The following is a 15,200-nucleotide window of genomic DNA, read 5'->3' on the forward strand; positions in this document are numbered from 1 at the left end:
AAATATTTTTTTCAGCTGTTCTTTATTATTTTAATAATCATTTTAATAATACTTTTCTTTAACAGATTGTTATCTAAAAGCTACACAAGTTTATTTTCAGTTCAGTTTGTTAAGATAACGATGGAAAACAAAATTATCTGGTTAAATTAAATAAAATAAAATAATAATACTTTTTAAAAAAGATTGATTAATGTTAATGTGTAGAAAATGCGCAAATCTATGATGGGTAGAATATTTAATTACACAAAAAACTAGCAAAGTAATGTGAAAAAAAAAACGCATCATTGTATCTCCACTCATAAACGAAAAATCCCAAAAAACGCATGAAAATGAGACACCCTGTACCCATGTGATGCGCAGTATTGAACGCAATCTACCGGCGCGGCAGCCAGACCATCCTAAACGTATCTAATAATTAATTACCACAATAATCCTTCAAAACAAATGAAAGTATCAAATTCTACTTATATACACTACGGATCATAAACCCATAAACGCCATCCGTTCTGGTGATAAAAAAATAAAAAAATTGGCGCCAGGAGGCACGTATAGCCGCCCATACTAAAATATGTTAATATCTCGAAAACTGCGACTTTGACTGATTTTGATGTTATTACAAATTTTGTTGCAAATATTATTCCTAATCTTAATTTGAAAACCGCGTTTCGCTAGCTACTGTGATATCGGAGTTACGATTTTTTAAAATTTTTTACCCCCTTCCATACCCCCTTACCAACCCCCCACCCCCACCAAAAACTTATAGCCAGATTCTCGGGTGCCACAGTATTTTTGTGCCAAATTTGGTTAAAATCGGTTCAGCGGTTTTTGAGTTATCGTGTTACAGACGGCAGACGGACAGACAGACAGACACCATGAAAATATTTTGTACCTAGGTCATTTATGACCCAAATAACTCATTTTGAGTGAAATTAAAAAAAACTTTTTTTGTCGATCTTAATAGCCTACCATTGGTATAGTCGGCTAAACATATTTAATACTTTACTATCAGAATATAAACGACAAAAAAATAAAAAAAGTTGCACCCCCAGTCGGTATCGAACCACTGACCTTCGCTTCATAGGCGAAAGCTCTACGCGCCGAGCTAATGGAGACTTAAGCTTGATTTTCATTCATCCGTTGTCCGACGATACGTTGATACGATATTAATTTTATTGGTAGAATTTAAAGACTTTGATTGGTTAGAAAATAACGCAGTTTTTAAATTTATTGCATTTTCATGCCTCCGTTTATCGGATATACGTTGGTGTTATTTTATATTTTCGTTTTCATAACGATTTTGCTATTTTACTTATATTTTTATTATTGTTAGATTAAATTTGTCAAAAAAGTGTCAAAACGTCCGTTATCGTATGAACGGGTCCGTTGACGGGCTGAAGTAAAATATTTACAGATGAAAAGTGGCGCGAAAACGCTATGACCAATCAGAGCACCGTCGGACCAACGTACCAACGTATAAAGGCCTGGTTTTTCTGAACAGATGGGCCCGAAATATTTCGGTGATATAGCACGAAAAGTTCGTTAGCGGTTCCGGCCAAACCCAGTATATGTGTAGGACGCAGTAGTGGTTTGTCTAGATCGGAACGAAATTTCGGGAACGTATGCGGACAGCAGTTCGTCTGTATCAAACTAGTTTTGATTTGAACGATCTCAAATCGGCGTAGTTCGCCGAACTTGTTAGGTTAGGTTAAGGTTGTGAAAAAAAAATTGTGAATTTCGGCGGATTTATTTTTATAAAATTACTATTTACAGTATGTGTGTAAAGTGAATCAATAAAGTAATTAAAATTCGAGTGTTTATTTCTCGAAAACATATTTAGACCCGTCGATTTTCTTTTCTTGTCACGCATTTGAATAATAAAATTATTCACGGTGTTTCTAAAAAAGCTGGGCTGTTTATTTTTTCTTTATGTAATTTATTTCATTCTTTATGTAATTTAGTACAGTATGGAACAGTTGTGGAGTTAAACGGAAAAATCTTTGAACTTTGTATCATTATCCGAAAGATGCTTTAACACTAACAGTTTGTAAGCACCTTCTTTGTCCCTATTCTCAAACATTTTCAGAACTCTATTATGTTCAGAACATACTTCTAATAACGCATAGTACTCATCATCATCATCCTGTTCTTCTAAAATCATAGCGATAAAAAAATCCATTTAGAAGCGTAAAAAGAACCTAGGTACACACAACGCAAAATTTTAATGATTGAATAGACCGAACTGAAATACCTAATCATAACGAATTTAATCTCCGACAAACCACACGCAGACGAAACTTCGGAACAAACTGAGTTCGGTAAATTAGAGCGTTCTGTACGGAAATATTCGCCGAAATATTTCGGGCCGATCTGGTCAGAAAAACCAGGCCTTAACGGATGCATGAAAATCAAGCTTTACTCGGTTTTTATTCAATACTAGAATTTAAAGTAAAAAATCTAGCATCTTCTTTGGATGCGCAGTAGTTAACACAACGTGTATCGGCAGCCAGACGGCCTACACGCTGTTCCAGAGAGCATAGTAAAAGATATATCAAAGAGCCAGACGTCTTAAAATACTTTCTCGAAAACGTTGCTAGCTCTTAGACTATTATGTTATGTTTACTTATGTTATGATCTATGTTAGGTTCATTAAAATCAACGATAGCCATACATTATTAATCTCTACAGATGCCTGAGCAATACAGTTATTTATATTAGAATGTATTAAAAAAGGCTCTTTTATTTTTGATTTAGTGGCTATCGCTTCTTTCATAGTCATTTGTACGTTATTAAAATCTACTTTGTGCCCTGTGTCCCATGCATACTAACAAATCTTAGATTTGCGAAAACTGCCTTTTCGTCTTTATGTTCTTTCATTCGAACAGTTAAGGGTCTAGATGTTTCAGCAATATAAAATTTATCACATTCACGTGGTATTTTATATATTACATTTATTGTTTGTTGTCCAGTGTTCATTGTTTTAGTGGTAGTTTTTACATGTTTTTTGATGGGATATTTGTATTTTAATAATATACAGGGTGGTCCGAACTGCATTCCGGAAACTTCGGCAGCATATTCAGCAGATAAAAATAAGTAAAAACGTTCGTATAAATGTATGTCCTAAAATGCTTATGCCCACTTGCACCGTTTGTATAAACTTTGTTTAAAGGCTAAACAGTGATTAACTATAATAAAATATATAGTTAATCACTGTTTAGCCTTTAAACAAAGTTTATACAAACGGTGCAAGGGGGCATTAGTTTCGTGAATACAGGGTGTAGAAGTTTTAATTTTATTTCGATTTTTTCCAAATCATTTCTGAAGTAACGTTAATATTTGAATGAAAATTAGTGTCTGGGAGTTTTTTGACATGAAATGATGATTATGATGACAATATGACTTCTACTTGTAGAGGGCCACCTACATATTTTTTAACTGGTTTTAAGAGTAATAATTTTTCGTCTGTACCTGTATGAAAAAATATACATTTTCGTGTTTTTTCCGTAAAAAAGGTCTCTTCGTAAAAATCGCTACGAGTAATGGTTCTAGAGATTTTTGGAATCGAAATTATCAATACCTGTCATTATTAACATACATTTAACATGTTGACATTGTCGACTAAATAGTTATTAGACTAAAATCATAAATTTGAAATGTTTTATGCCAAAAATTCATAATTTTTTCGAAGAAAAATGTATGATAAAAAAATTTAAAGTTCCCAAATTTATCTTCGTCTTCTTCTAGTGCGAATCCATTAATGGATGTTTGCGATAACATTTTCCATCGCTTCTCTCTTTCTGGCGGTGTTTATTAACGACTTTACATCGTGTAGGCCTGTCCACTGTCTAACATTCCTCAGCCAAGACATTTTCTTCCTTCCGATACCCCTCCGGCCTTCGATTAACAGATGCAAGAATTGATATTTGGGGTTTCGCATTATGTGCCCCAGATATGCGGTTTTTTTCTTCTTAATCAATTCAAGCAATTCCCAAATTTCCATTTTTTGTCCAATTTCCATTGTCCAAATTTATCATTTCGGTTAAATAACTATCTACTCAGCATGTTCATTTTTTGTCAATAATGACATGTATTTACTATTTCCATTCTAAATATCTCGAGAACGGTTGCTGTTAGCTTTTTTTACGTAAAAAATCACGAAAATGTATATTTTTTCATTCGGTAGTTTTATACCGGTACGGACGAAAAGTTATTACTCTTCAAAAGAGTCATATCGACATCAAAATCAAATTTTTCTCATGTGAAAAAACTCCCAGCCACCAATTTTCATCCAAATATGACGTTACTTCATAAATTATTCGAAAAAATCGAAATAAAAATGAAACTTCTACACCCAGTATCTCCGAAACTAAGCATTTTAGGACATACATTTATACGAACCTTTCCCTTTATTTTTATCTGCAGAATATGCTGTCGAAATTTCCGGAATACAGTTCGGACCATCCTGTACATTATTATCAGATCTTCAACTAATCTCCGAGCTAATCTCTTTTCTCTCAATCAAAAATATGGTACATGATTTAAAAAAAAAACTTCCAATAGTTCCTATTAAAATTTGCAGAAGCTTAAAAAAATACAGAAATAATACTGGCAATTGCAGTCGTTTAAGCGTATTAAGATTTCTGCATAATTTAGATCAACCAACTAAATTGAGCGAGTCCGTCGTCGCGCATTGAAGCAATTAGTCGAGAGCCACAGCGTGGCATCGACAATATGGGCCCTGTTATTCGCCAGACAATAACGAAAGTATTAAGACCTTCGTTTCGAATAATTAGAATCCTTTGCAATGCAGATTGCAACGGGATCGGCGGTAGTTCGTTCGCACACGGACCGTTATGTGTTGCGACCTTAAAGGTCGTGACCAAATTGGCTGCCGGCGCTCTCGGGAGAGCTTGCTCGCTCGTCGTGTTTTTGTTTTTGAGTCGAGATATTCGTCTGATTAAACGAAACAAGCAATAGGAAAAAGCGTGTGTTAATTTGGGGCGAAACCCCAATGTGAATCTGGCTAAAGGGTGTTATACAGATGAATATTTTGCCACGATTTCTGCAGATTTGTTAATTAAAAACAGAAGTTTATTAATTAAACTAGATTAGAGATTAGATTCATATATAGAGGCGGCTATCGGCCTGATCCACTGCAACCTTCTCAAATCTATTGTGGTCCTCTTCTGACCCTTTAGGTTACCTCCCCCAGTCTTATCCTTTTCACAAAGTCTAGCAACTTGGAGATTGAACCCTCCATGTAGCTTCCTGGCAATGGCCTATCATTATCTATTACCGAGAATTGCACATTTGCCACGCTATCGCACCGACATAAAATGGGTTCTGTCGTTTCTTCTTCAGATTTACAGGAACTACACATGGTTTCGTCGGTCAATCTTATTAGCTTTAGATACATATTCAGCTTACAATGCCTTGTTTGTATAGCCACTACAACTTTGACTGTCTTTTTGTCTTTGCTTATTAGGTCTGCCGTGAATTTTGGTGAATGAACTTTTTCGTCTGTGTCTGCCCTGGTGAGTTTGTCCATCATTCTAGAGATTTGTTGGCTATTCATCGTTCCGTAGCCATTCTCGTGACTACTTTTGCAAAGGATTCTGGGCCTATACTTCATCATAATAATAGGTCTAGGTCTCTTAATTCCTCGTGGGTACCATGCTGTAATTTTTTTGTGGTCCATTTGTTGTCGGTTCTACTTGCCAGGTCTCCTGCCCTTTGTCATTTGAGGGATTTGACGCTGTGGATGACATCTTTTACCTGGGTCTTTTGTCTTATCTACTCTATTCTATTACGGTCTCCCTTGGTTATTACCAGCATGTTTCGTTTCATTGAGCGTTGTGCGACCTGCAGTTTCCTTATAATGTCTGTTTTAAGTGTTCAGGTTTCATGCATAGGTCAAGACTGGTAGTTACACCATTTTCAAGAATAGCCAGGGCCCGTATTCTGTAACTTTGACATAAAAACGTTACGTTTTCAAAGCGGTGAGCGCAAGTATTCGATCAGCGAAACGCAAGGCAGTCGATTTTGGTATTCTCGTTGCCATGCGAATCGTGTTCTGGATACGCGTTGAGCACATATTGGCAACATCACAATTTCTAACGTAGGTAATAGTCAAAAGTTGATAACTGACGAATATAACAATGAAAAATGTCAATGTTACGTGAATTTCATAACCTATTGTTCAGCTATGTCAAGCTATTTTTCTATGGATATGTCATTATTCTTATTATACGAGGGAAGTGTTGAAGACGCTTCTCAGCATTTTAGATGTTTTGAACAATATTTATAGCTGCCAAGTCGTAAATTATCAATTACTTATCGAGGAATTTATAGAAAAAGTAGTACTTTTCACTAAAGCGGTAACGCACAAAATCATAATTTTTTCGATTTTCACTGACAGTTCGACAAGCAAAACGATCCTTTAAGGCAACCGTTTTCAAAGCGCTCAGCGCAATCAGTAAAGACGCTAAGCGCATCAGACGAGAATACTGAAATCGTTAATTAAGTGCGCGCTCAGCGAAAATTAATGTCATATACGCTGAGCGTCTAAAAGCGCTTAGCGTTTTCAAAGTTACAGAATACGGGCCCAAACCGATTTTTCGTCGTTTTCATCGTTTATCGGACGTTTTTGCAACCTGACCGTCCCAGTTCCATTTTAAGTGATTTATCCTTGTTATACAGCATTGACCAAGGTATTGATAATAATATTGATGATAAATTGGTTTATACTAAGTTTGATTTCATGACCGAGGTATTGATAAGAGGGAACATGTTCTATTGAAGTGTTTTTCACCTTAAGGCAATTATTCCTCATTACAAGGTTTATCATGTGTTGAGTTTGTTCCTAGTTCATTTGCAGTCCAACTTGGCGTGAAGCCTTGTTTAGTTCCTTCAATATTCTAGATACGTCGTCTATTCTGTCAGTAATTAAGATCATGTCGTCCGCAAATCGTTGGTGATTCAAGTTTTCTCCATCCAAATTTATATCAGACATATCCCAGTTGATCTGTTTGCACACGGATTCCAGAAAGATCGTGAAAAGCTTCGGCGAGATCGTATATTCCAGTCCCTTTTCCCATTTGAAATTTGCTTTTGTCAGCGTAGGCTCTGACGCTAGCTGTAGCTCTTTCATATACAGGGTGAGTCTTAAATAAGTGCAAATATTTTAAGGACTGGTAAATCTCGATAAAAGAAATATATTTTCTCTTTGCCGTTTTTCAAATATGTCCAAAATAACCGAGTTATTTTATTTTGAAAATTTCCAAAAAAAGCATAACCCAGCAAATATTTGCTGGGTTTTCTTTCTTCTAAATTTAATCTATTACCTCTGTTGCCATATTCTCATGAAATTATAGGTTTTAACTAAAAACTAAAACAAATTTCAAAATGTTTTTCAAAAAATTCTAAATTTTCGTTTGCGAAAAAAACTCATAATCGTGATTCTGGGGTCGAAATATACTACCCCTAAAAATATTTGCACATATTTAAAACTCACCCTGTATATGCTTTATCAGCAAGATGTACCTGTGACCGATTCTAAATTCCGTCAGGGCTTTCAGCATTTTGTCTTCATGGAGAGAATCAAATGCCTTTTCGTAGTCGACGAAGTAGAGTACCTTCCAGAGCGCCACTAGAATTATTTTTATCTAATTATACTAGCTAAATTAGGCCTTTACTAACGTAAATACCACTACAAGATTTTAACAAAATCAGCTAAAAGATTATTATGATATTTAGACATAAACCGATTAATTGTTAAAAGTATAAATATAACATGTATAATGGGAAATCAATCCACTCCAAAGCGTTTTAAATATCTGTTGACAAGTACTCATATCCAGTTACAGTGGTTTCTTTTTTGCTTTTATTTAGGTCTAAAATGAGTTAGTTTACATGAAGACATCGCGTCATATATCAGATGTGATGTCTTAAAACACGCATTAAATTTTATGCCAATCATTGCAACAAAAGTCTTTTTATTTTTGTGTATCCGACACGCACATGTGCTCTAAGTGAAGTACAGTGTTTTTTAAAAGAAATGAGAATTAATTGAGTAATATTAATGAAAATAAATATAATATTCACTAATTTAACCAACATCAAAAATATAGTAGCTTATCCTACAGGAAAATAACTCGTTTATTTAATATTTAAAAATAATTTTACTAGGATTGAGAGCTCTCTTTTTATAGGGTGTAATCTATTTGGCAGTCGTTTTTGTAATTTTTGTTCTCTATATTTTATTAGCAAAAAAAAATACAAAGAATAAAGAAAAAAATTGTTTAAAATATTTAAATTCAACTATTCGAGAACACTTTAGTTTTTTAAAACAGATACAAAAACCGTTGACGTTCTGTTAAAAATGATTTTTTTTATTATTATCACTTTTTTAGTTTTTAAACTACACACACCGGAAAAATCTAGGGATATTACAATTTTATCCAGCCATCGTCAGTAATTTTATTATTTGCATTTCTGATATAATAAAATTAAAATAAACAAATAGTTTACAAGACGTATTGGAAATAAAAATGCGAAATTTACCGAATTTTTCAAATTTACCTTGATTTTTATTGAACTGTGTGAAAAATACACACATTTTTTTTATTCTAAACTGTGAATTAAAAAAAAAAGATGAAACCATTTTTACTTAATAAAGGGTATGGCCTCCTCTACTGTTCATTACAGCCCTACATCGTCTCTCCATGCTCCTGATCAGGTTGTCGATCTCTTCTTGAGGTACAGCCTGCCACGCAGCATTCACGGCCCAAACCAGATCCTTACGAGTTTCACGAGGCATACCCATTCTCAAAATTCTTCTTTGGACCGCGTCCCATACGTGCTCGATGGGGTTGAGGTCAGGAGATTGTGCCGGCCAGGGTAAGATGTTTAACTGATGAGCATTGATAAACTCACTTACCACTCTGGCTGTATGAGGCCGTGCATTCTCATGCACGAGAATGAAATTTCTCCCAAAATCATTGGCATATGGTAACACTTCAGGCTCAAGAATTAAATCACGATATGTGATTCCTGTTACAAACATTTCAAGAAAAACGAGATCGGTTTTTCGGCCTAACTGGACTCCACCCCAGACCATAACTGTTCCACCTTGATAAGGGGGAACATGATCCAACCGAATAAGATTTCCCGGTTCTCTCCATACCCTAAGCCTTCTCGAATCCGGATGAATACCAAAGCGTGACTCATCCGTGAAGGGAACATTGGCCCATTGTTCATTCGACCACTGAACATGATCTTGAGCCCACAAATATCGTACCTCTCGATTTCCTCTCGTTAAGGGTTGAGCTCTCCAGGGGCGTCTGCTTCTTAAGTTGACCTCTCTTAATCTATTGCGAACAGTGTCAGGACTAACGGTTACATTATGTGTTTCCTGGAGAATTAAACTATGCTCTGGTGCTGTAAGAGTCGGTCGGCGTCGAGCATTTAATTGTAAAAAATGATCTTGCTGAGGGGTAGTAATGCGATGTCGCCCTGTGTGCCTTTCAGCAACATCACCACTTTCACGGTAGCGTGCACTTAATCGCGATATTAAACTTTGCGTTGTATTTAATGCTCTAGCTACGTCGATTTGGCGCATTCCAGCTTCGTGCATACCCATGGCCCTTAGCATTTCGTCTCTGTTAAGATATCTACGCTCCATAATGTTGTTTAATACTAAACAGAGTTATTTGAATGAATTCTGGCCAATTATCATAAAAACATAGCCAGTACAGGTTAAATTCGAACAATTGATGCTAGTGCTTTTTATACATTTGACAACAAATGCACAAACACTTCTGCAAATATCCCAAATTTAGAAATAACTAGTGTGACTACTTCATTTCAATCGAAGTAGAAAGAATCGGCCTACAAATATGTGGTTGTTTATTCAAAACATTTATTTTTTACTTTAATAAAATGATATCCCTAGATTTTTCCGGTGTGTGTATTATTTATTTTTTAATCTTTCCAATTTTCGGAGGAAAGTGAGAAATCTTATAAATTATCAAGGATTTTTTAAAAACTTTAAACTTTAACGTGGCTTAGGAATATTCATTTCTTTTGATCTGTCCTGTTGGGCATGAAATATTTACAGCAATTTAAAACAACTTAGGACATGTCAACGGACAGGTAGTTCTTTATAATTACATGAAGATCGGTCTTTTGCCAAAGTCACCAACAACAAAAGCTGTGGAATTCAAGAAGCAGTGTTGCTTTTTCTTGTCACTTTAATCTGTTAATAGCGTGTAGCCGAAAACGACGTCCGTCATCAAGTACGAAAGAAACTTTAATCGAGTGTGGGTTTCTAAGTAGTGGCTGGCATTCGTGCGCCTTCTGATTATCTCCACTAAAAATAGCGCGCTTTGTATTCTCCAATTCTCGCGTCCTATTCACTCAATTGACATTAACAATTAAGACTATTCAGGCCATTACTTAGACATCGTTATCAGTCTTTGCAAAATGTAATTTAAAACGTCTGTTAAATTATACGTACTAATATTTATTAGTTTGTTATTTTTTTTTGTTTTGTTGACTGTTGAATTTTCAATTGGGTTAGTTGCGAACTGTTTAAAACAAGTTATAGAAAAAAGATCGACAAGAAACTTGGACACACATTGACACTGTCTCAATATTCAGTCTATGGAGAGTACTGGAACAATCTACCATTAACCTATTACATATATAACAGCTCTGAAGGAACTATATAAGGACGCAAAATCAAAATTAAAGGTAGGAAAAAGCTTACAGAAACGTTTATAACCAACAAAGGCCTACGCCAAGGTTGTGGCATCTCCCCTATTCTCTTTAAAATATACGTTGCAGTCGCTTTAAAAAATTGGAAAAGAAAGATCCGTGGTATGGGCATAGAGATTGACAATGAATGTTTGTTCACTCTTCAATTCACAGACGATTAAATAATAGTCGCCAATGACAAAGATGATATGCAATATATGTTAAGAAAAATTATTGAAGAATACGGAGAATGAGGCTTGACAATGTGTTAACATAGACAAAACAAAGTATCTATGTATAGGCGCACAAGAAAATTTGAACTTGGATAACGGTCAAGAAATTATTCAGTGTCAAGAGTATGAATACTTGGATACACTACAATAACAGTGGAACTGATGGCAGAGAAATGGAGAAAAGGATTATCAACGCGAAAAAAATAATCGGATGTCTAAATGGAAGCTTATGGAGCAAATCAATAACAAAGCGAAGACAATTCATTTTATATGAGACCATGATAAAGAGCAGCCTCCTATATGGAGCAGAAACGTGGAGAATAACTGAGAAATAAAGAAGATAGAGGCCATAGAAATGGATGCCATTCGAAGATCAGTGGGAATTTCCAGACAACAACGAATAAGAAATAATACCATAAAACAACAAATGGGTATAGTTGGCACGATAACACAGGATATAGAGATAAAGCAGCTGATCTGGTACGGACATGTAGAGCGAATGAAGAATACAAGATGGCCCAAGAAAATAATCAATTGGCGATCAAAGGGCAGAAAAAAAAACACCAGGGTAGACCGAAACTGGAATGGTAAAAAAACGTTCAGATGAGTGAAAGAAACCTGTCAACAGAGGATTGTACGAATAGAACAGGCTGGAAATTGGGTATTGGTCAACGTAGAAAAACGTTTTAAATCGGATAAATATATTTAGTTGCGAACTGTGGTTGATTAAGGAAATAAAATAGAAAATAGTAAAAAATTACAATAGAGCAGTAGAAGATACAATACAAATATTCAGTGCAAAAAAAGGGAGAGTTAATAGATCTATGAAAATTGACCGAAGTAAAATTACCCGAAAACAGTTGACCGAAAAGAACATTAAAAACTCGAAAGTAAAATTCACGGAATTAAAATAGTTCCCCGAAAAGAAAAATCACCGAATTACAATTGACAGAAATAAAAATTCCCCGAAATATCGATTTTTGGTTAAAAAGACACTTAATACAGGGCACAGAAGATGATCTTCATTAACACGTCTTTATTGTGTACACACAATGAAGATGTATACACAGAGTTTTTCACACAAACTGTATTAAAATTGATAACACTTCTGCGAAGCAAATATGTCTTGTCACTATCATTTGTTCAACTCTATCAATGGCTGAAGATAAACTTGTTTTTAAATCTCCCCAATCTTGACATTTAAGAATGTCACTAAGAGATATGCCTGTCTTAAAGGATACATCTGTTTATTTTCTTTTTGCTTTGGATATTTTTGGAAATAAAGATGGGGATAGGGAACGTGCGAATACCAAAATAGAATTATACGATCAAACGAACTTACCTGAAGTGAAGTTCGATCGTAATTATATGAGGCGTCCAGTCCAAATGTATTATCTTGATTTTTCTATACGTAGTACCGTCCCTGCGTGCACAATTTTAAAGCTATAAGCTAAATTCCCTCCCGCCACCAGTGTAGGTGGCCGCGCCGGCCCTGGCGCGGCGGTCGGTGTTCATTTTTCAAAGATTTATTCATTAATTCAAGCGACCATGGGGCAAAACGGGAGGGGTGGGAAGATAATACATTCGGACTGGACGCCTCATATAATTACGATCGAACTTCACTTCAGGTAAGTTCGTTTGATCGTATAATTATATTCGCGTCCAGTCCGAATGTATTATCTTGATTTTTCTATACGTAGATGTTTAAAGAACTGATGGTTGCAAATTAATGAATGTGGTGCAGAAAGCATTTTTTTTTTTGAGACAAAAAAGCTGAAATTATAAATATGTTTATTGAATGCAACCAAGATGAAACCAATTTAACGGCCATCAATACATGGATTTATTAAATTGTGACAATTTAACCTATACATATATGCATACTAAGCAGAGACAGAAACCCATAAGATGGCACTTCCATAAAGGATTCTGCCAAAATTGTTCAATTATACTTTATAAACCAGTTAACTCATCGTGTCGATAGAAATCCCTGTCTCAATGTAGAACTGCGTGGATAACTCGACTATAGTGAGGTTTAACCGATATATATATATATATATATTTTTTAAGGTGTTTATAACCCATTGCTTAATATTTAAAAGGCCTTACTTTTTAAGCCTTTAGTAAGAAATTAAGATTCTCAATAATTTATTTTCCAAAATGCTTTAATTACGTCGATGAATTAAACCAGAGTCATCATATATATTAGGTTTCGATCCATACATTGGTATGGATATTGTGGACATTGATATAAAGTAGACACAGATATTGATCTGTGTCAATTTTATACCAGAAGTTTTATTATTATTTGTATTATTTTTTTTGTTGATAATTTTCAGTAACTATGATATGCATATATAATTATATACTGACTAAAAACAAAATGACATCTGTCTCTGATATCTAAGGTTAAACGTGAAACCAATATATGATTTATTATTTTTCATAGCAGTTCACGGCAAGAATTATATAATCTATTTATATACGTAAACTGCAAGAAAAACTATTTCTACTTTATGATTTAATTGATATGTCTATTCTTTCCGAAATTTCTAGATAAGAAAGTAGAACTGTTAGGGAACATTTATGGTAAAAAGTTTAATGCAGTAAACCTTAGACACATCATATCTTACAAAAACCTCTTCTTTTCAACGAGAAACCATCCAGATATATTTAAGAAAAAATTCAAAGTCTGCGAAAGTTTACATTAATGTTATTATAATCATCTCTTTCGAAAGTGTATTGTAGAGGAGAAAATATATATTATATACTGTAAGCTGTAAGAAAAAACTAACTTTTTGTTTCGATAATTTGCACAAAGTCTGTCACTTTGTCAAAATGTATAAAGTATTGGCCAAAAAACACAACACTGCTTTTATAGACCGAAATGGGTAAATATAAACTCTAAATGTAGATGGTGAGTATTCCAACATATGAAAGTCAAAGATTTACATAAACAAATTAGCATTTAACAGCCGTTATCATAAGGACCTCCTTTTGAAATGAGACACAGTTACGTGTTCTTAAGATTTAGAATAAAACTTACATTTCCATTAGAATAGCTTTAGCCAAAATAGAGAAATTTCTTTAGCCAAAATAGAGAAAAATAGGAGACGTTTTTTTTTTTTTTTTTTTATATATATACACACACACACTACATATTAGCTATGAAAATCTAGGATATTAGCTATTTTATTATTATATACATATTTGAGTTATTATATTATTAGCTTATGGTAGGAGGCTGGCAAGGCAGCAAACTGGAGGGTACCTAATGAATTGGCCGCTCGTGCCTCATGTATCACCCCCCCCCCCTTCTTTTTCAAAGAAGGAAGGTAAAGACATATTCGAATATCTGTCACAAATATCTGGATACATTCCGTTGTTTGTATGTTTTCCTCTAAGCAAGGTTCAAACGTAAATTTATCCAGAGGTCCTTCTTCCTCATGATTTTCATTTGAAAATCCTTCAGAGGGAAAATAGTTGATACCTTTCGTACAAGATACCGTCAACCACATAGGACTATGCGTCCGGTATCTATAACAACCGTCCATATTTGTTCCATGATATATTTATGAATATTTTTCTCTTCCTTTAAAAGAATATTGAGTCTACGACGACTATTGTTAAATTTTATAACCCAGATATTTTTTTTTAAGAGTTTGATTTCGAAAATATGCTGGACTTCATCTTAACAATTATGACACAGGAGAGGATAGGCGACATGCCATGGCTCCTTGGTAAATTAGGGAGTTAAAATATTTTTTCAAGTAGATTTCGCCGCTTAGCAGATATAAAAGTTGGACCTTGTTCTGTGCTGAAGCCAGATCATTGGCTAAGACTGAATTCGTCTCCCGAAGAAGAAATCATCATCGAAGAGTCAAATGTTCTGTAGTCTCTTTGGATTGCCCTTCCCCCAACAAACTGCACAAATCGCTAGATTTGGTTATTTTCTTCTTCCTAGTTGCTGAGCTTGTGTTCGATCTGTTATGAGATAGTGACACTTAAATAGCGACTGTCCTGCTTTTTGAACGTACAGCCTTATAAATATAATGTCTGGAGGAGTTTTCCTGTTTTTTTTGAGGGTCTAAAATTTTAGATTTGTTACTTGAAATTCTTTTGTGAAATCTACTTCTACGATAACGAGACCGAGAACGTAATTTATAAAGGAATCCCTTTCACACGGAGAAGGGCATTCACTAAAATTACAAAATT

General features: G+C 34.6%; 1 protein-coding gene and 1 long non-coding RNA gene across 4 annotated transcripts in view; both read left to right on the plus strand.

The window, feature by feature from the left end:
* Positions 1–15,200, plus strand: part of LOC115880166 (protein sidekick) — a 709,828-nt gene that overhangs the window by 60,351 nt on the left and 634,277 nt on the right. The window lies entirely within an intron of this gene.
* Positions 876–14,947, plus strand: LOC115880169. Its single transcript, XR_004049822.1, has 3 exons — positions 876–885; positions 7,133–7,134; positions 14,774–14,947. It is a non-coding gene; the product is annotated as an uncharacterized LOC115880169 (long non-coding RNA).

This window comes from Sitophilus oryzae, unplaced genomic scaffold, assembly GCF_002938485.1.
Source record: "Sitophilus oryzae breed Bouriz unplaced genomic scaffold, Soryzae_2.0 scaffold_1620_pilon_pilon, whole genome shotgun sequence".
In the NCBI taxonomy this organism is placed as follows: domain Eukaryota; kingdom Metazoa; phylum Arthropoda; class Insecta; order Coleoptera; family Curculionidae; genus Sitophilus; species Sitophilus oryzae.